At 38.8% G+C, this 22,586-nt stretch overlaps 1 protein-coding gene across 1 annotated transcript in view; it reads left to right on the forward strand.

The window, feature by feature from the left end:
• LOC121912520 (retinoic acid receptor beta-like) overlaps positions 1–22,586 on the forward strand; it is a 224,467-nt gene that overhangs the window by 16,932 nt on the left and 184,949 nt on the right. The gene's annotated exons all lie outside the window — the stretch shown is intronic.

Below are 22,586 nucleotides of genomic sequence, written 5' to 3' on the forward strand. Positions count from 1 at the left end.
TAACCAAATTAGCAATAGCTGATATGAAACAACAGATTATGTCATCTATTGCTAATTATGTTGACAGGAAACAAGTTTTAAGATTTAGCACTTATGCTGATCATCTCATTTTCAGGTTTTAGCTACAGGTTCTACCATCAACAAAAGGTGATTACATCTTTGGAAGTACTAACACCATTCAAAGTAGACTTCATAGGATAATGTCGCCTGCAATGGGACACAGCTTAACTCGCCACACAATTGCCACATTAATACAGAAGTATACCTGAGACACTGATCTATAGACTCTAAACCTGAGCAACCAACTAGGCTACACAGTACACTAATGTGCACAGTACTTTAGTGAGGTAATGAAAAGATGAGACAATGTAAGCTAAACAGTACAATCCATCTATAGACAATCAATCCTCTTACACATGGAAATTTAGCTCTTAATAAGGATATCACAAATAGCAGTTGTTGCACTGTTCATCCCACTATCGTATTATCTACTACAAGTGATAGCATAATTAAACACGTATGGCGAGGGAAAGCAGTAAATGAGTAAGATGGACCATGTAATGTGGAGAGTCAGGGAGTAGAGGGGTGAGAAAAAGAGAAGACAAGATTATAGAGAAGCCTTTGATGCCGAGTCTGGCTATGGGAATCCTAGTGTGCCTTCAGGGGAAAGCTCCTCTCACACAACATCAATAATGAATGAAAGATATCTTGTTCAGTGGAAGACTGAACTTAACTGGCATACTGATTTGTTACCGTGAACCTTATGTAAAAATTGCATCAGGATGTTTGCTATGCTTCATTAGCCAGATAAGAAGTCACAGAGGGAGAATTGGGTGGGGTGTCAAAACAATAGCCCAGAGTAAAAAAAAGAAGAGTTGTGCATCTTATTTTCTCAAATTCCATTGTTTTGAGTTGTTCCCTAACTGATGAAGTGTTAATTTGTTCTCCGTGTCAAAGAATACAGCAGTATCCATAGAGTATCTGAGGCAGGCATTTGAAACTGTGCTTACATTTGAATTAAGTGCCAGTACTCTAAACCATATGCCTTTATTGCATGTGTATACAGCATTTGGGGGGAATAAATCGAAGAATTATTCATTTCGAGGGTACAAATTAGTATTTCGTAACAGGAGGTGCTGTTGAAGCAGTCTGTCTCCTCAACTCACCTCACTTGTAGGTTAACGTAACTGTGGGAAAAAAGACAAATTGTCCAGTCTCATGTCAACTGTTATCCACAAACTATTAAAAAACACATCAATGTGCCACACAGTTCAAACCGTCATTGCACACACGGTATTTTATTTTGACTCAATCCCACACACACACCATCCTGCTGCGGTAAATACACACTAGAGCACCCAATATGGATCAATCCGCCACTGGAAATAGTCCCCAACAAATTCTTCCTGTTTGAGAAATGTTTGCTAAAAACTACAGTGCCCAGCTGTTTTAAGAAATTACCATGGCTTTTTAAAAAAAATGACATTATATATTTGTGTTTTTAGAGATTTACATCTTCAGTAGAGACCAATGGGCTTGCAGCTGAGTCCCACAGACAGGGTATGGGAGTCAGAAACTAACCAACTAAAATTGTTGTTTTGGGTCTTTTCATGCAAGTTGTTGACAGTGACAAAAATATAGAATAACACTAACCTTATCCTTTAATATTTAACCAAAACCTTTCCCAGATGCCTAAACATTACCATGAAAATGTTTTGTTTACAATGAGTGGGTATTGCAGGAAAAGAAATGACAATGAATGTTTTGCTGATATATACAGCATGAACACTTTGCGACTTTGCAGATCTGTTCATTAAAAACATGTCTTGCTGATAAAAACCACAATCTGACATATTTGCTGTTGTAAATTAGTAATGTCTTATCATAACTCTTAAGAAGACAAATTCAAGTTCACCCAGCAGCTGCACATCATCACCTCCTCTTGCTCGAGCAGGCCTATGTTACCCAACACAGCAATTATACCATGAGTACGTACATTCATTACAAAGTGACTGTGCTGTATGATAAACACTGTAACAGTATGCTGTGGGACAGAAACTGAACATGCCTGTACTTCCTATTGGAGATTACTGACCCAATTCAAGCGCTGATCTGATAGCATATCTGATCAAAGAGATGCAGAGATGTAAACTTTTTCTGACCTGCCTCTAATCATTCATCACATGTGCAAAGACACATGCTTCAAAATGTTTTTTTTTTGTCGACAAGCACATCCTTCCTCCAACGCAATCTGTTTTTCTTTTCCATCATCTTTGACATCCAAACTGTAAAAGCACCCATGCACAAAACACAATAGTGACACACAGCACTGTGTCACTTTGCCACTTCTCTGTACACTTTTAACACCGTGCGGTTCGTCTTGAGGGCTTATTGATTCTTTAAGCTATTTAACCTACAAGAGGAACACAGAGTGATTTTAATGAATTAATCATATGTTCAATTCCCATACAAAACTGTCCATGAAATGATTATGACACAGTCTGCTGTATCTAAGAGAGGAGGGCGAGCCAATGATAATTCAGTGTGATAGTGATGTTCAGTGTGGAAGCGCTGACTCTTTCATGTGCTGCACATCCCGCCTTATAACTATTTTAACAGGGAGGAGAACTGGGATTTCTCTGCAGCAGAAGTTATTTGAAGGGCATGTTACTCTGCTTTAAATACTGTTTTAATTTGCAATGCAAATGACTCATTCTCATCTGAATAATCCTCTTGGTTACCTAATACTCTGGCATCATCACACCCTGTAATGTGTCTGTCGCAAGCCCGCTGCTGTGGTAAACCACTCGTACTCTTTGTCAGTCCCTGCTCACTCGACGTAGCTCGAGCTAAAAGGTCAAACTGCGTTTGTTCGTACATGGTGTTTGTTTAACGTCTTCTCACAGCTCTGTATGACTTGGGATCCTCAGTTCAGGGCAGTTCACATGATGCAAAACAGAGCTGGACTGATATGGGCTTAAGTTGATACCCACTGATAAAGATTTTTTTGGGTTGAATTGGACGGCCAATAGTTGCTCTCATGATCAATTCTGCATTAAATAATGTATATAATCAAGCAAACTACATCACATCTAATGGATATTATGGATGCTGGATTACACTAGTGGTGTAAGTAGTTTACTGTAAAAAGCAGCAATGCTACAACATGAGAGTACTTAATTACAAGTAAAAGTTCAACGTAACGCAACATTTTCTTCACTTAATTTGGAGGTAAAACTGAAGAAAGTATGGTAGATCAAGGTTGTGACTGATAGTGATGGCCAAGAATACAGATATAAGATCCAAGTTGTAGTAATAGTCCTGTAAAAATACAGAAGTATCATCAGTAAAATGTACTTAAGTATCAAAATTAAAAGTGCTGATTGTGCAGAACAGTATGTCTTAATGTTATATATTATATATGTACTGTATATATTATGTTATTGGTGATTTTAGCTAATGTTATCTCTGTCTAATATTGAGTAGTTGTCACATCTTTTAAACTAATCAGTTCGGTATGTAAAATTCTAATCTAAAAAGTAACCTGCTGCAGCTCTCAGATAAATGTAGCAGATTTTTCCCCCTGAGACGTATGGCAGTAGCAGTATGCTCCTCTTCCCAATATAACAACATGGGTGAAGAAGTTGTGTGGAGGTCAACAGTTCAACAGAATCTCAACAAATACAACTGTGTATCACACTGTATTTGCTAAACCACGCCCACTTTTGAGCCATCCAATCACATCTGTAGGATTTGATTTAAATCCTCTTATAACTAAACCCAGCTGACATATTCAGTTTCACTCAGAATATATTCACATGACTGAAAATAAAGACGATTTAATTTCTGTTTCAGCAAATATGAAATAGAGAAACACCTTTATGTGGTGTTTGTGGCTGTAATTGGCTCTTTTCAGCTGTACATAGGAGAAGCTCCTGCAAACTTGATGTATTTCTATAGTTTATCCAACTCAGCAGTGAACTTTTCCCTGCTGTCGTTGCTGTCTCCACATGGAAGAGTGCAGGTGGAGGTCCTCCTTCCACAGCAGCAGCAAAGTTGCTGTCAGACTTTCTGAAATGTGGATTTAGATTTGACATAATGGTTGAGATGTGCATTGCAGTAGTTCTAACGGTGGCTTTAAAAAAGTGCAGAAACAAACTCCATTTTCTCCCTCAATTCCTTTTCTCTTTCTCCTTTCTCACCCTCATCTCCCACCCTCCTCTGTTTCCCTCTCTGCCACCCCTCACATCTTAAATTAGTTCATTTCTTTCTATTCTGGGCTTTTCTGAAAGTAATTAAAGCAACCACATTGGAAAATGTGTTCAAATACACCCCCCACTCAGCAGAGAGACTTACTGTAGCTGCCTTTTATGCAGAAAGTAGGCGTCCTTAATGAACTAAACTTGAATAACTCTAGTTAACAACAAATGAACTCACTCATGCTGCTTACACTGGCGTCTCATGTTCTTTTTTCAAGTCACTAATGAGTCAAGTCACTAATTATGGTAAATCTGAATCAAGTCATCAGAGTTTGATCCTTTCTTTAATTCCAGCCTGGTTGACAGTTAGTTTCTGATACTGAAGGAATGTATTCACCCCTGCAGCCCTCTGAATATCAAATCAAAGACACCTGACGGGCCAAGGATAAGGATAGGGTAGACTCTGAATAATATACCATGAAAAAAATCTTCACTTCCCCCTAACTATTCAGTAGCCAGGTTCTGTTAAGAACCAGGGTACTGAACAGAACCAGAATAGAACAGCAGACCAGACATAGAAGTATTCATGACATGTAGCCTCTAGAAAATACATCCTGTGATCACAGGGACTATGAGCAGCTTTTGTTTTGAAAGTGCTGCCCTTTCTTCATAATGAACATTCAACCAAAGTATTTGTTGTCTCTGTGTTGTCCTGATGTTGCAAGCAGTGATGATGCATTCAAGGACACTTGAGCAGTACAAATCAAATCTGGAAGACAAACAATATGCAAACATTTTGTAGATGTTGGGGAAAAGATGATGTGAATTTGGTTTTTTATTGTTCTGCCGTTCAGCAACTGAATCTGAAATCTTGGATGTCAGAGTATTTTAATTGTTTTCCAACTACAGCACTCTGTATGCGGCTGCATCGTGTTCTGGTTGAGCCAATCTGTTCCCGAGAAACCTAAATTACATTATTATTGTGAGTCTGAACCACAAATTGACTTAAAGAGATAATGATAACCTGGCTACAGTACAGTTATAAGCTACATGAAAGGAAAAATATCACACATGACAAATAAAACCACAAAAAACGCAAATAAATGCTGTTTTCTTGTAGCCTTGCACTTACATGGGAAGTAGACATAATTATGCTCCTTTTAGAGTTATATTGCTGGTATTTTTTGTGTTCTACAGCAGATTGAAAACACATTTGCAGCTCACTGATGGCCGATGTGGCTGTACTTTACTTGTTTTAGTTACTGTACTACAGCACGTTTTCTCAGTCTTGATTTTGTGTGTGTGTTTCATGAGCACTGGTCCGGGGATGAAACCGCCAAGCTTCCAGTCACAAGAAGTTTTGCTGTGTTTATGTAAAGACAAAGTTAAACAGACTAAATACATAATTAAATATAAATTTCATGTTAATTGTCAGTGAATATAGGCATTTATATTCATTAACCACACGTGAGGCACTCTGGTGTCGCTGTTTATAAGCGTTCACAACATAACTATGAAATTGATTGGACAAAAATGAGTAATACACCTTTAACACACAGTTTGTTATCATTGCAAAACTCTGGTATGGTATGAGTATTTAATAGCAAAATACCACTAATAAAATTTAAGTTGTACAACTGCTGACATAAACTGAAAATGTCTCACATTCACTTACTTGTTGCCACTCAGCTTCAGCACACAGATACACACAAATATTGTCATTAGTTAGTAGTACTTACTGTAACCTAATTTCCAATATTTTGGTCTATAATTTCCAGATGATGATATTTGCAGCTGCAGCTCGCGGCAGTGTGTTTCTGTGTTTACTGCTGGTGAGTGATGATTCACCTCTCACTGAACCTTCAGAGTCAATGGTTGCCAGAGTGGCTGTTGGCATATTCGCTGCCACACTGTGCCAAGCGTTTGTACCCGTCCGCTGTGTCTGGCAAGGGGGGTGTCCCTGGCATCTCGCCGCCCCTCCTCCTCCCCCCCCAGATCCTCAAAGACGACAATGATAAGGGGGGGGGGTAAGGGGGATGGGTGGGGTTGTGGTGTGAAAATCCTCTTCAGATTCTCAGCTTTGCAGAGCCAGAGCCATTCAATATGTTCCTGAAAATCCTCCTCAATGAAGACGAGCAGAGGGAGCGATGCACTGTATCAACAAGCGTCGCCCTGGTATTTAACTGTCACTCAGGTTTATTTATGCCCCACATGTCCCGCATTCCAGACGTTATTTTTGGGAAGTTAGCAGAAATGGGGGCTGGTTCAAAGCAAGGACATGATTCTGTGCTCCACCCTGTCCTCCTCGAGCCTCTCCTTCCTGCTCGCCTTCCTGCTCTCTTCCTGTCGGGACACAGCAGGCTGGGTCATGCCCCTGTCAGTTATTTAGACCTGCGTAGCCTCAGCATCCTCTGTGGCAGCTGACATCATGCAGTCTGACTGCATGAGAGCTAAAGAATGAATTCTCTTTGTTTTAATCGCAACCAACAATTTAACCCTGTCGTAACTTTTGACATTAAGTGGTGCTTTTAAGACACTTTAGTAACATTTTTTATGAATGATTAAAAACTCAATTATTTTTCAGATAATGTATTGTGTGTAAAATGTCAGAAAATAGGAAATCACAATGTGCCTTGGTCCAAGGTGACGTGTTCTACTTGCTTGTTTTGTTCCACCAGCAGTCCAAAACCCACAGATATTCAATTTATAGTGATTTAAATCTAAAAGAGAAAAGTAGTAACATTTGAGAAGCTGGCACCAGAAAATGTTTGGGATTTTTATCTGATAAAGAACTTACAGGAATAGTTCAACTTTTTTGGAAATACACTTTAGGGCCCAGTATACTCTGCCAGAACTACTTTCTGAAAGTGGATTGGGGGAGGCTGTGCACAGCCATGTCTGTAACTTTCAAGGGTTCTCTCTCAGCTCTCTTTTTTCATTCTTGACACAACTGTCTTCATGTGAGCAACCGAATGCAACACTATGAATGTCTTCCAGGAGAGACTGTCTGAAATATGCTCCGTTATCCCAGTATTTAAACAATATCACGTCTCCCCTCTCTTGTCACTCTGCCTTTAATTGAAGTCGGTCGAAACAACTACAACCACTTTTGATTTTCAACATGCTCAGACAACACATCATACAAACTATTCTGATTGACAATAAGCCACCCCTTATTGGCTTTCTTTCCAAGAGTGAGATGAGAAGACCAGTAACACCTCATGGAGATGTTTAGCCCAGCTTAGCATTAAGACTGGAAGCAGGGGGAAACAGCTAGCTTAGTTAAAGCTAAAAAAGCCACCAGTAGCTACCAGTAACTAGAAGTTGCATTCTCTTGAAACCAACAGTTTTTATGTACACTTGTACCTTTGACTTTTTAATCTTTTGTACTGATGAGAGTTTCACTCCAATCCAAACCATAAAAGAGCTCCAACTGTGTCACTTGTCTATGGGGAAAATGAATGGGATTTTTACTTGTGGAACCAGGGGCGCCCGATATATCTCCTTCAACCTTGCAACTCTACTCACAGCTCCTGTATCTGTCTGGCTGATGATTGGTTGATTGACATGCTGCTTCTATTCAACCAATCATTGAGGGGAGAATAGGTAAGGACTGAACAAAAAGTCACTAGATTTGTCACTAGCCTCTTTTTTTTCAAACAAACAAGCAAAAAAATCACTAAAGGGGTCTTGGAAGTCATCAAATCCCAGTGAGAAAATCATTTAGTTGTCAATACTGACTCCAGCTCCATAGTTACAGATATAAACAGAGACATGAGATTATTGATCTTCTCATCTCACACTCAGAAAGAAATGAAATTAGAATGAACTATTCCTTTAGCTTACAGGCTAAGCGACAGGGACCGGTATGTTCAGGGATTTTTCAGCACTTCCACACTGTAGGTGTTGTGTTCTCCTCCACTTTGCACATTCTGCTTATCACACCACGTTCTGAGTTTAATAATTATCATGCACTTACAATGTGATTACACTACCTACTGATTCCACATGAGCATCATTAGCCTTTTCTTATTGCCAAAAATCAAATTTAGTTAGATATTCAGTTGAGGGAAAAGCGTGATCACTAACAGGGAACTGGAATGTTAAATATTCATTTCACTCGCTGTAAATACACATTTTTGTGCCGTGGGGGAGACATTCCTGACATTCCTGCTCATTTTTTAGAATAAACGGGAAAAGGAGAGGACGCATCTGTCTGTCTTTTGTTATGTATGAGTGGATTGAACTTTCTGTGTAGCTCTGTAAGCTGTGAGCTGTTATTCTTCCAGATCATGTAGACTTAGGAGCTGATGATGTACATGTGACGTGTCTAAAGTAAATACAGTTTCATCACAAGATGGATCTGATGCAATAGCTGTAAAAAACGAAGAGATGACTACTTGTTTGATTACATAGGCTTGAATGGAACAGACATGAAAAAACATGAAATGCATATACAAACCAAATAATGGTTGTAGATGGTCAGATTTACAGCTTGGTTAACTTTTTTTTTATATTTTTATGTGACTATTTTCACCCTTGGATAAACATGTGCATTCAAAGCAATTTAATAATAGATGCATTTTATAATCTAATGGTGCTTTTTCCTGCCCAGTGCACCACTGCCATTTTTTTTTTAAAGTAAGTCACATATACATGCTGTGCTGTCGTCTGTACTCTGCTTCAGGTCTTATTCAGGTTAATCTGCCTACATGAACCTTTGACTGCGCCTCTCTCTGTTTTCATGAATAAACCAGTTAACACAATATTCCCTCCGCTCCTGACTGAGCAACTGTCTTCTTGCTGATACAGTATGATGATGGCAGCATATGAGTTTTCTATGCGTTCAAGCTGAAAATCAAAAGTGAAAGCAGCAAGATGTTCTGTGACCAGTATATGGAGTAGATGTCATGTTACTGCATTGTAGTTACATCATACAAACATAACCCTGTTGTAGCAGCATGGTCATATTACATATTACAGTCCTGGGGGACTAACAAATGGAACCTGAACATTTCAATCACTTAGGCATTCATAAACTACTTTGTTACAGAAAGAATGTTGAAAATACAAATACTGGCTGCAATTAAATACAACTATAGTCTTGAACATAAGTATTGTTGCGATATACTGTAGCTTCCAGCTTCCATCTTTAATATCATCTGGTCTATATTGACTTTAATGGAAGCCACCTCCTCTCTGTAAATGTAAATCATGTTGTTTTTTCCTTGTTTTGCATGTCCCAGTATCCTTGTGGTTAAGATGCATGCTGCATAACTGTAACAACCTTTGTTTCATTGCTTACCCCTCTCTTGACCCATGTTCCCTCTCTCTCCACTCTTTTTTTTTTGTCAAATAAATCCAAAAAGGCAAAAAGAATCTTGATAAAAATAGACAAAAAAAAGGTAAATCATGTTTTTTGTTCCATGCCGCCTGGCATGTTTTTCCCAGCATAGGAAGTTGTGAAGATGATTGCTTACTGTTTCGTGAGTTTGTATGTTCAACACTCATCCTGTGACAAATTTTATGAATGCTTGAGTGAAATGTTCAGGTCCGAGTAGCCATTAAGGATTATGATACCAGTAGGGAAGTTCTGAATCATAACAAAGACTGTGCAATGCAGTCTTTGTCGTTGTTTGAATCACAAAACTAAGATACTGGCTGCCAATAAGTAATGGTAAACAGTAATAAGTAATAAGAAAGAGGTGCAAAAGGTACAATATTTTTTGTAGCAGCAGCATAGCAGAAAAGTATTTCTAGACATATCTTGAAATAATGATAAGATGAGAGGCAGAAAGTGCGTCTAAAGCAGACGTACAATAGCTTGCATGACTTCAGTTCTCTGAAATCTGGGAACATTGTCCTTCTGTGTCAAACACTATGATTACTTTGCAGCTTGCACTGATTTCAGGTTCGCAATTAGCAGTTAGAGAGAATCTGAAGTCTTGATGTAAAGCCTGCTATACACTAACAGTCCAAGTCATTCAGTTGTAATCTTGCTGCAGCTGTTTCAGGTGGAATTACAAACTGAGCATTGTGTAAACAACCTGCCGTCACTGTGGTGGCATTTCATAAGTTAACATACACAATAATGTCATAAACAAGCAATTTCCACTTTTATAATTCCATGTAAAGGATTTGACCTTCTCCAGATGTTGCTGAACTGTGATTTGTGCACAGAAATATGTGACATCAGATTTATCCAACTAAACAAAGCCAAATACATACCGTAAATCTCTCATGTGAAATAACCAAAACTTTTTCAAATGTGGCAGAAAATTGTGTTTTCATGTAGCACCACATGGCTCATCATCAGAGGACGATAAAAATAAATAGATTTTTATGGCCTTTAGTATTTGGGGGGACAAAAAAAGAAAGTATAATTAACAAGCCTCTGCTGCATGAAGTCATTTTTATTTTAATTTAATTTAACCCCACAAAATTTCCCAGCCATAAAGAGGCAAATTCCACTTTTACAATGTCATGTTATTTCTGATTTTAAGTGAAGTCCCCCTCCACTCAAAAAAAAAGTTTTTCTTATTGTTCCCTCAGTTGGATGTTGTTCTCTTCACTGTGCAGAATGATGTATGTGCAGAGTTTGTTTCACATTCATCTGCTGACAGGGAAAGTTTCTCTGTGCTCACCTTAAATCTGAGTTAAAGGCGTATACCTACAAGAAGGATTTGTGACATCACAACTAGTTTAGAGTTAAATGTGGTCCAGCTTACATGTACGCAAGTGTGATGTGGAAACTTGAAGCCTCCGTTGGCTTGGACTTTTCAGTCTTGAGTCATTTGTCCAGCATTTAAACGAATAATAATTGTATATTCGTAGATTCTGGATTTTTACATGAAGGCACTTGCATATAGTGATCAGTCCACATGTCTCCGCTATCACAGTTGGTGAAACTGCATTCAGTTTGACTATGTTGCTGCATTACTAGTGGCATCATCACAGAACACAACCAAGTGGCAACCTCCGGGGCTGTAAAATGAAGCCAATGCGGAAGTGCCAAAATCTGCAGTTCCTTGAATGGCCACTTGAGGCTCCAAAAGCGAGTCAATCCCTATAGATCCCCATTGCCCAACTTTACAGCAGAAATAAACATGTTTACAGCCTGGTACAAAAAACAGTTTAGGTCTCTAAAGCTAATTTCCCCTTTCATGACAACTGTATGGGGGGTGAATTTTTTTATAACTCACCTGTTTAAATTTTATTAAGCTGTAAAGTTATGCATAATGAAGGACATGGCTGCTTTGAGTGACAGGTCCGCCAGCCGCTAGGTGACTTGTTTCAGCCATTCGGCCCGCCTCTTTGCCCAAAATGGGCAATTGATTGGCTGGGAATTAGGCAGTGTCACGCACTGCCAAGATGGCGACGGCCGGAGCGGTTCACTTTGAGCTTCAAAACCGCTCTTCAGAAACCAACAGGTGACGTCACGGTAACTCCATATTTTATACAGTCTATGAACACAACACACAAATCAGTGAATCGTAAGGCTTATAAGCCATAAGTCAGCTTATGGACAGTCTGTAGCCAAGTAAAGGGAGCCATCATGTAATGTGTGTTTCACCTGTAATCTTTATTCTCTAGTTAAATGCTTACTCTCCCAGCCACATTCAAAGCCCTTGCACTTCTGAACACTTGCTTGTATTTCTCCACGTTTCATCCATCTCACCTCACCTTGTGGCTGATGGAATCCTTCACTTCTTCTGAGGCCTCTGACCTGGTCTAGACAGTCCAGTCACGTCTGCAGGCCCTCAGAGCCATCTTAAACACTGCACAGATCATCTGGCCTCAGCCGCTTTGATCTCACAGAGACGGTAGAGGCAAAATCCATACAAAAGCTTTTGGACTTCACAATGCCGAACCAATCTAGCAAATGACGCCGGGATATGAGGAGCCTTTCAAATGGTGGTTTGATTTCCACCTCTTTAGTGAGATGGACTCCGCAGAATACAAATGGCTACTTTCATATTTAGCCCTGGAGAAATCTGTTACTCATGTGCGCCAAAGGCACAATGATCTGCTGTGTGCTGTAGAGGGGAGCTTTTGACAGCAGACACTAGCTTTCTATGTATTTTTCCCCAGAAGGACTTAGTGTGTGTCCTGGGGAGGATAAGATATGATGTGATTAATGATTAGGTAAAATGTTATTGATCCCTGTGAGGAACTTGTTGTAACAGCAAATTGTGTTGTAATAGGGTACAACAAAGGGAAAACTGAAGATGAATAAGAACAGACAAAAGAACATATGTAACCACTTATATCAAAGGAAAATGTGAGGATTACAGCATCATGATGTGTGCAAAATAACAATGAGAGTGATGTAGCTAAGTGAGGAAAACAGATGCATGTATTCACAGGACATTCAAAAGTCAATTCAGGCATGTAGAGATGCATTATGATACAATATTGATTATAATACTGATTCAGATCATGTTAAGGCCTTTATCTGTCATACATCAAATTTTAAACAGAGAAGTAGAAATCATCAGTGCAGTGTAATTCACTCAGATGCTGGTCAAATAGAGGCAGAAATGACGTTTGATCTTTCAGTGCTTGCAAAAATACATGTAAAAATAATTTAAGTGGGTCGAGATTTTAGTTGTGATGAAGGGAAAACATTTTTTGATTCTCCCAAATTTTAATATATTACAATGTTGAAGATAGCGTCCTTGTTTTTGGCTTGGCCAGCAGGCCTGTCTTCTCTAAAATGCCAGCATGCGGGCTAATAGCTTGATTTTGAGCTTTGATGTGTTATGGAGTGCAGTGCTGAAAGAAAAGGAAGTTCTCACAGCTATGAAAGAAGTGGTGTGACAATAGCCAACAAAATAGATATTTGTAAAAATGTGTCATGTTGTTCTGAGTTGTCTTGTTTTTTAATTTTTGTGGCTGTAAGTAGCCACACATTTTTCCACATAGTTGTCAATGAAGTTCCAATACTGCTACCAACTAACTGACTGGCTAACTGATAAAACATCCAACAACTAACTTACCAAATAACTAAATAACAGACTAAAACATAACAACTCATTATGAACACATTACAAACACACATTACAACTGTTGAGCAAATTATGAATATGATTTGGGAGTGGCAACTGATCGGAGTTGGAGTGGATCTGTTTCAGTCTGGGTCAGCTGGTGCTGACAGTCACCAGATAAAAGCGTTTAGTCTGTGATCTGTAAAGATTCTAATCTGAAGTCTTCAGGTCCAGTCACTGCCAGTTGTTCTCATAAAGATTTTTTTAAAGGATTTTTCATTACTGACATCAGCAACTGATGACATCAAGCGAGGGAGACGTATTGGTGAATAATTAAGATGGGAAAATGGGGAGCAAAAAGGTTGAAGTGTGAGAGAGCACTGGACAACTGAAATGAAGGAACAGCTGATTGAGCTGCAAAAAGAATGAACGTCTCTACAACATCAAATCAAAGCGTTACATAGCCGACCAGAACCTGAAGTTAGCTTCCTTTTACAAAGTTCACTCATCTCCAATTCCCTTTGTATGCTGTACAGTCCACATTACCCACGCCTCTCCATCCACGTCTTACCCAAACTCACTTATTTTATTTTTTTTTTCGTTTTTTGCCTTTTCAGTGCAAATTGCACCATATATAGAGTACAAACAGCTGGTTGCTGTCCATGTTTGTTTTGGCACAAGAACACAATGATTCTCATGGCATTTGCGGGGTCGTCAACTACCAGCCGTTACTGAGCAGTCGTTCAGTGTGTATTCAGTTGTAAGTTTTATGCACCGTCGTCCTGTCAGACTAAAACATTGGTGGCAGCTGGTGGAAACAACTAACTAACTGACTGACTAACTAATAACTGACACTGACACTGACTGGCTGTGTAAGTCATGGAATAACTAACTGGCTGACTAATTATGTAACTGACTAGTAAAGTCAGTTTGATCGAAATGCATCCCTTATAAAATGTTGTCTTGTAGTACAAATTGGTGAAATGTATCACTGGTACACTACCAGCAGTAGTATTAGTAGTATTAGACAGTGTTTACTTTGTATTATTAGTACAAAAGATTTATTTAAGGTATACGTAAAAGGCCTAAAAGATACTTCTCTGCTCTATACAGAGTATTGTTTATACATCATAGCTAGGAGCCTATTGTGTGTGTGTGTGTGTGTGTGTGTGTGTGTGTGTGTGTGTGTGTGTGTGTGTTTGGTATACAGTATACAGTAGTGTGTACTGTAGGCGAGTAAGCTCTTTTGACCTTGCTGCTGTTTCTTCGATTTTCACCACTCATACTGAGTCAGACATTTAATGTGGTGCATTGATCAAGTCAGGATTGAAATATTGAAATTGAAATAAAACTCCCTCACTCCATCACTCTATAGCTTTCTCTCATACTCTCTCACACACACACACACACACACACACACACACACACACACACACACACACACACACACACACACGCACACACACACACACAAGCAAACAAAAATGCTGATTAATTGCATGTTGCAGAGGATGATAGATTGTGACCTCTGTTTCGCCTTTGCTCTTGTCATTGTCCCACAGCATGAAGGATGGACACGAGAACACAAACCAATGATCTTTTTCCCATCCAGCCCAAAGCCTCTGAGTCTGAATAATTCCATTTGTATCCACAAAAGCCGCATTTGTCATAGCTGGTATGTGCTCTCGGGCTCTTTACCCAGCAAGCCTTGCTCTATACACTTTGATTCACCACATTCAGTCCAGGTTTCAAGAGATCAGTCCACACACGGGGGGAAGCCAGGGTGATGGTATTTCACTGCACTTGCTTGAAAATGTAACGTTGTTTCATTACGGATGAAGGCACTAGTATAGTATACAATAATATAATAGTATACAGCACCAAATTAATAATGATATTTTTTTGTTAAGCTCTGAGAAACTTAAAGTAAGTAGATATTGTGTTAAGAATTTTACTTTATTTTACTTATTTTGGTACATTTGGCCAGTTATGACTACACTGTAACAGATCTGGCAGTGGTGACATCACTACAACAAATCAAGAAGGATGAAGATCAGTAATGCATCTGTACTTTTACCTAAGCGGTTTAACAAAACTTGGATCTTATCTTCATAGTTCTGTCAGCCATTGGACATGGAATGTATTATTCTGTGAATGTAGAATATACACAGTGTTAATACTTTGCGTGTAGGCTCTGACCTCGTCACTCCCTACAAGGAATCACCAAGCTCGGCACAACAGGGAGTGGGGAGTGACGATAATAACAACTTAATAACATAGCTATAAAAAATATATATATAAATATAAATATAAAATAAAGCTTGGGACAAACTTGAAGACTAGCTGAACCCTACAAAGACCGGATAAACCACACGTGACACCTTTTTTGTGTCAAGGACCCCCAAATTAATACACATCAGGCCGCGGACCCATATTTGATAAGATGTAGTCTCAGGGATCCCCATCTGATAAGATTTAGTTAATCCATTACTGTCTACACTGTAGCAGCTTAACAGTGAAGAGTGTGCAACCTATGAACTGAAAAGTCATTCTTATACATTCTCTCGTTGGGCTAACTTCTAGTTAGTGAAATAATAGTGAAATTAGAACATTACACATTTTTCTGGGGACCCCATATTGAGAACCGCTGGTGTAGGTCTTCACTTTTATGTTGTGATTCTTTCTCCAAAGCTCAATTAGCTTTTCCACCATTTCAGTTGTCCAGTGCACTCTCACACCACAAACCTTTTTGCTCTCAATTTTTCCCCTTCTTGTGTTTATTTAAATGATATCTTCCTCGGGTGATGACTGGATCTGAAGACTCCAGATTAGAATCTTTACATATCACGCACTATATGATTTTATCTGCTGAATATCAACACCAACCGACTGGAACAGACCCACTTCAACTTGGTCCGATCAGTCGTCACACTCAAATCATATTCATAATACGCTTAACAGTCATAATGTGTCCCTAGTTTAAGACACATACATGTGGATACTGAGGTGAGGAACCATCATAATCAAATGGATGTGCCAGATATGTGTTGCAGTGTGCAGGGTATGCCATGTGAGTGTTGTGGCAGACTCAAATTGAAAGCCTGATCTACAGTAGCTCAAAGGCTTTGCTTCATTTTTAGCCATTGGTTCCATCAGTCATAACTTTGACCTGCTGTACTTAATTTCAGGTTTCACTCACTTTTAGCTTGACCCCCAAATAAAGTGGTTTAGATAATCTGGCTACACTAAAACTTGTCAGATGGTCTCACTGTTTGATGTCTGACTGTCTGATTGTTTTTTTTGCTCTGTTGGTCTCTCTTGTTACAGATATCAGTGACTTGGTGAGTACAGTGCGATTATTACTGGTAGAAATAATAGCTGAAACAACAAAAATAAGAACCACATTGCAATAAACTGAAATTATTTCTATGACGTGTCTGTCTATTCTTAGTAATAATTATAGAGTACCTTTGTGGTATTGTTAATGTACCAATAATGACTTATTGCTGTAAAAACAATACACAATGGTACATTTCTATTTGTAGGACATTGCAGTTGTAGTTTTTTCAGTTCTCCAGCTGCATACCCGGGGATCATGTGGTCCTATTATTCCACAGTGTCATGCTTTCCTCTCTGTTATTACTGAAATTGAAGGAAATGAAAGGATAGGTTTAAACTCTATACATCAAGCTAGTGATACTGTCAAGTAAACAGAAGATTGATGGATGTGACCTGAGTGTGACCCGGATGAGAAGGTCATGACAGAGACTGGTGACAGTTGGCGTCCATTCAGCAGATAAATTTAATAAGCAACAGCATGTTTGCGTTGGTGGAAAGGACATTAATGATCAGGGAGGGAGGAAAAGCCTGGAATGGATAGAAAACATACAGATGGAGAGCCAAGAGTCTGAAACCAGAGGATCCCTACAGACTGGGCTGTGGTCATAAGCACTTGAGCTAAGTCCACAACTGACAAGTGTAAAGTCCAAGTCAAGAGTCTGAAAGGACCTGGTCTAAGTGAAGACTAAGACTAACATTTCATTTCATTTTGCACATATTGAAAAAGAAAAAACAACAACAATAAAAAACCTTCTTTTTGTTATTTTAATATTTGTTAATACATTGTCTGTGTGTGGATGCAAGTCATGGAAGCATGACTTGCATCCACACACACTGTGTGGAAGCATGGAGAGGCTACAACTTGTTCTACTGTGCAATCCTGTATTGTATAATGACAATAAAACAGAATCTTGAAACCTTGTACTTTCACAAATGCACTTGAGAATGATGCTTATTTTACCCTTTTATTTATCCTCTCATAAGAAATACACTTTAATGGAAATAGAACCTTTGTAGGCTCAGATTAGAGAGCTTGTAAAACCATAACCTATTACGAAGAGTGCATCGCACATGAGAAATTTAGCATACTGTATTATCTTCTCTGGAATCCATGTTGCAGGCTGTAAAACCAAAACAATTAGCTGAAAGAAGATACAGTGCTCTGTACTAGAGCTGGGGAAAAGTGAAGAGTCAGGTGGATTTTGTCACTCAGTGGCCACGTTAGTCACTCAGTGCACATTACACACAGTCATTTGACCCATTGTTAATATAAAAATATTTATTAGTGCAGCTTTACTGCTTTAAAAGCCTCTTATCAAGCTCTAGTACATGCACACTGTTTCCTTATGCGGTTTTTTGCCAGCAGGAAGTGAAAACCACACTCCCAACATGCCAAACCATGTCAATATTTTGTGGTTTTACAATTGTCCAACTTTTCTTTATATATCCCCCTCAGCACTTAGCTTCCAGGCTCCTCCTCTGGTCCAGGCTGCCTGCAGTTTTAAAATGAGATATTCATCCCTGTGTGTTGACACAGCTGCGTTTTTTATGATGAGAGCATGCCTAGGAAAATGGACAGGAGGCTGCGGTGCTGAGGTCCCACCTGGCGGTCAAGCCAATGAACCTGTCACTTGAAGACTTCAAGGGCTCACCCCAGGACAGAGCCCACATCTGCTAACGTACCTTTAGCATTCCCCTCACACAGATCATCAAAACTGTGAGTAATGAGTGGAATGATTACTCCTCCATGCTTTCATAATGTCTGATGAAAGAGCGATGCAATATCAAAACCATCCAGAGCATGCTGCAGTGAATGTAGCAAGCTCTATTTACTGTTAAAAGCAATGGCAGCGGTTGTAGTGATGTGTCCTCGGGGTAAGACTTTGTGTGTCGTTTGGTGCCTTAAAACCAATTGTAAGTCTTATCTAGTCTGAATTATTGAACCTTACGACAACTGCTGCAGCTGGCTTTAGAACCTAACTATGGATTATTTCTGTCACTCATTCATTTTTATGGCGCTGGCAATCAAAATAAAGCAATAGTAAAGTGTGTTAAGAAGAATGGATAGCTCTGATCTTACTGGGGTAGTACATTCTACGGCTCTACAAGGGGTAGTTGTCTTTTATGGCCTCCAGTGTAGCTGTGTATACAGCTTGGTTAATTGAGAAAACAGCTCAGTTGTGTAGTGTTGGAGTGATTTAGCACCTCAGTTAACTAAGAGCCTCAGCATTGTTTTGGCCTCAGTTTGAGATACGGCTGACCGATTTTAAGCAAAAAAATGTAATTGCAATTTTTCTCACCAATATCACAATTACAATTTAAATTTTTATATATATATGAAATTCAAAGCATCTATTTGTGGTATACATAGTTTTAGACAAGATGTTTGAAGTTTGTACCAAATATATTTATAACCTTTATAATCCCATAAAATAACAATTCATCCCTGGTTTCTAGTTAGTCGAGTTAGTCTATTTTGTGTGTATACACACACACACACACACACACACACACACACACACACACACACATGTAGTGTAAGTGTCACTGAGATTTAGTTTTATATAAATAGATAAGTCATCCAATCAAGCAAATCGGAGCCTCTCTGCATATACGTTTCCACATAGCTGTATGACTTTTTTATGCAAGTTGCTCTGTGACGTCTCCACTCTGGTTCCATGCTGTTGCAGACAGTCTGGTGCTGATGCTACACTATGTCTGAATAGGCCATTAGTCTTGGATGATGATTTGTGTCCCATTTAAATGAGCATTAAGGCGTGAGAGGTTTGCTCAGAGAGACGGGGTGGAAGATGGATGACACCCCGGAGGTGGCTGGAACACTGCTCCGCCTGCCTGGATTTGTCAATATGAAGGAACCTGTCAAACTGAATCAATAGGGGGAGGAGGGATTGCTCTCGCCAAGCAATTATAGCTCCGTAATTGATAAATTTCCTCTTTTTCATTCCAAATGTCAGCCATAGATTTATTTTTACATCATGGTCAATCTTTCATTTGGTATGTAAATGACAGACAACAAATTATAACATCACATTATTATATAGAAAAATGGCCTCAATTTACTGGGTAAAAGTTTGTTTTTCTAAGAATAGAAATTGAGACTTAAGTGCCCTTAGTGGGTATTTTTGGTATACAGTACAAGGCAGACAGTAGAGTGCAGAGGGAATAGAAATACTGTATCGTGAAGACTCCTGAAGTAGGAGTACTGAATTTTTAATTCAATATCTGCTTATAATATTAAAGCAGCACATTTGACATGTTTTAAGTTCAAAATCCGCTGACTTTATATCTGCTCTCTCTTATGCAAGATGAAGAGAACTGGAAGTTAAGTGATCTCAGGAGGTTAGGCAGATATGTCAGTAAAATATACAGTACTTCCAGTATAGGGCCAATAGTTGTTCTAGCACATCTGCACATGGTCCCATGGTGTCCCAACTTTGTACACTTTTTAAAATGAACAAATATAAAAACAGTTGCCACTGTCTTTCAGTACTTGCATGAGTTCATCTTTAACACAAAATCCTCAGACTGAGTGTACAGAGTCATCATTGTCAATGAAAAGTGCTATTGACTAGCAGTGGTATATTTCAATGTCTTACCATAAGAGCACAAAAGCCACAAAAACAACCATGATGTATAAAATCCTGTCGCAGACAGGTGGCCACTGAGCTATCACCCTTATACACAGTTGAACACTGAACTTAGTACTGAAAAAAATGAACAAACTATATAGTTAGGAAGGTAATTAGGTATTTCCACCTCTACTTTGCATATAATTATATCTGATGTCAAGGAGAGAACTAGATGAACTTTTATCAATGCCTAATGGAAGTAGAAAAGATGATGTTGGGCCACTTCAGACCAACGTTTTCACTAAACCTCTCCTTCAATCAATGATTATCCAGTCATATCTTAGAAAGCGCAACGAAGCACAGCAGGACTGTTGAGCTTTGGATTTCTCCAGATGTTGAAGCAGTGTGCATGAAGCTCTATTAAACGTGCTAGCACCTCAATCTGAAGAGCCAGCCTTGCAAAATCAAAAATACCCAAGCAAAAGTGAGCAAAAACGTTGTAGGACTAATACATCCCTGTGTACAGTAGGAGCCTGTGTAACACACTTCCTGGATTTGGTGACATATGGTGATCAAGAATAACATAGTTTTCTTACTGTAAATTTCTGGTGTGAAAATGTTAGCACTGTAGGGATGTGGCCTGTCAGTCTGTCAAACCACCGCTTGGATCTTAAGTGAAATATCTTGACAAATATTGCATGCGTTGCCCTTTAAATGTTGTGTTTCAGTAGTTTTTTGGGGTTTTTTTTGTTTTTTTTGGCATCCATGACTTTTCATCTTGCATTACAGGTTGACATTTTTGATTCAGTATGTCAACAACTACTTTATTTGATGGATTGCTATGAAATGTGGTACAGATATTTATGTTTTCCCACAGGATGACACATAATAACTTTGATCATCCGGGGACTTTTTATCAGGTAAAAATCATTGAACACTTTAGTTTATTCTTAAATACTTTCAAAGCTATTCTAAACTCAGCCTTGGCTGTACTTTGTATTAAGTGCTAATTAGCAAAAATCTGCATGGTAACATTCTTAAGTAAGATGTTAGTATAAACTAGCTCAAAGCATCATGTGCCTAAGTATAGCCTCACAGAGCAGCTAGTGTGGCTGTAAACACTTCTGCCAGGTTCAGACTACACAATATTTTTGTCTGATAAGATGTCAAATTAGGTGATTATAGAGTCATAAATTCTTGTCATGTCTTGGCCGAGAGACATGACAGACTACACATTGGTCCCCGATCTTTCACAACCTGTGTGATGTCATTGGAAGGAGGTGCCAGGAACAAGAATTGGAACAAACAATGACGTCCAAAGCTGTAATATACTGGCTGTCTGGTTGCCATAGCGCTGCAAACCTTTCCGCTGCTTCACAGTTCCACCTAGTATGATTATGGAAGTTTTTATCAGACTTTAATAGTTGTAACCCACAGACGACAATCCACAAACATATACCATGATCCACAAATATTTCACTGTCCACAAACATGAATTTTTTTATTTGTGTTGTTTTAAGTCATATCCACAAAACTACAGAGCAATTTGCAAATATGCATAATTTACTCTGTAAACATTTACACATTTATGGATCCATTTGTACATGTGAAATTGGTTTTGCACATTTGTGGATCGCTTGCTGCCAGTTTGTGGGCAACGTGACAATTGTGACTTCTCCCCTATTTGTTTGCGGATTTTTGTCTAATTCGTACCACAGCTGATCTGTAGAAAAAATCCACAAATGTAAGGTACAGTTACTAGCTACACCAGCAGGTGGTGACATTTCCTCACCTGAGCTGACAGAACTAAAGTCTGTACTGGAAGAAGGTTAAAACGAATCTACCTAGCATCCGCATCCGTACACCAGGAGACAACAAGGAGAAGAACAGCAGCCTGGCTTCAACCTGGAGGTGAAAGACAAATTGGAGCATCTTTATATAACCCAACAGTCGTGATTCAGGATCAGGTTCATCATTGTCATCTCCAAGTGAGTGTGCTGTGCTGTGCTTACTTACTGGTGTTACCTAGTTCGCTAAATTAGTGTTAGCTGTGGTAGCTGTGTACAAGCTAGCTCACATTAGATCATTTAGTTCAGGTACAGAGAGATTTTGAATGTGAGGCATGTATAGCAACAATCTGTGTAAGGCTGGGACATTAAGCATAAGGCTTGGATATGATATAGGACATGTATGTATGGATTTCAAAATAATTGGTAATTCACAATACAACTGTAATTGCCAATCAATTGCAATAGCTTACATTTACCACTGTCAGGTGATCAGTAAACATTCTGGTTCCATAGTGATGGAATCAGAAGTAGGACAGTTGGCCTCATTACTGCAAAATGATCATTATCCTAGTTTAGTTTGGTTTAGTTTAGTTTAGTTTAGTATATAAGATACTTATCAAGATAAGATATTCATCAAGATAAACAGACTTATCTTGGTCCTTGAAAAAAGTACTTGAATAA

This window comes from Thunnus maccoyii, chromosome 15 (genome assembly GCF_910596095.1).
Source record: "Thunnus maccoyii chromosome 15, fThuMac1.1, whole genome shotgun sequence".
In the NCBI taxonomy this organism is placed as follows: Eukaryota; Metazoa; Chordata; class Actinopteri; order Scombriformes; family Scombridae; genus Thunnus; species Thunnus maccoyii.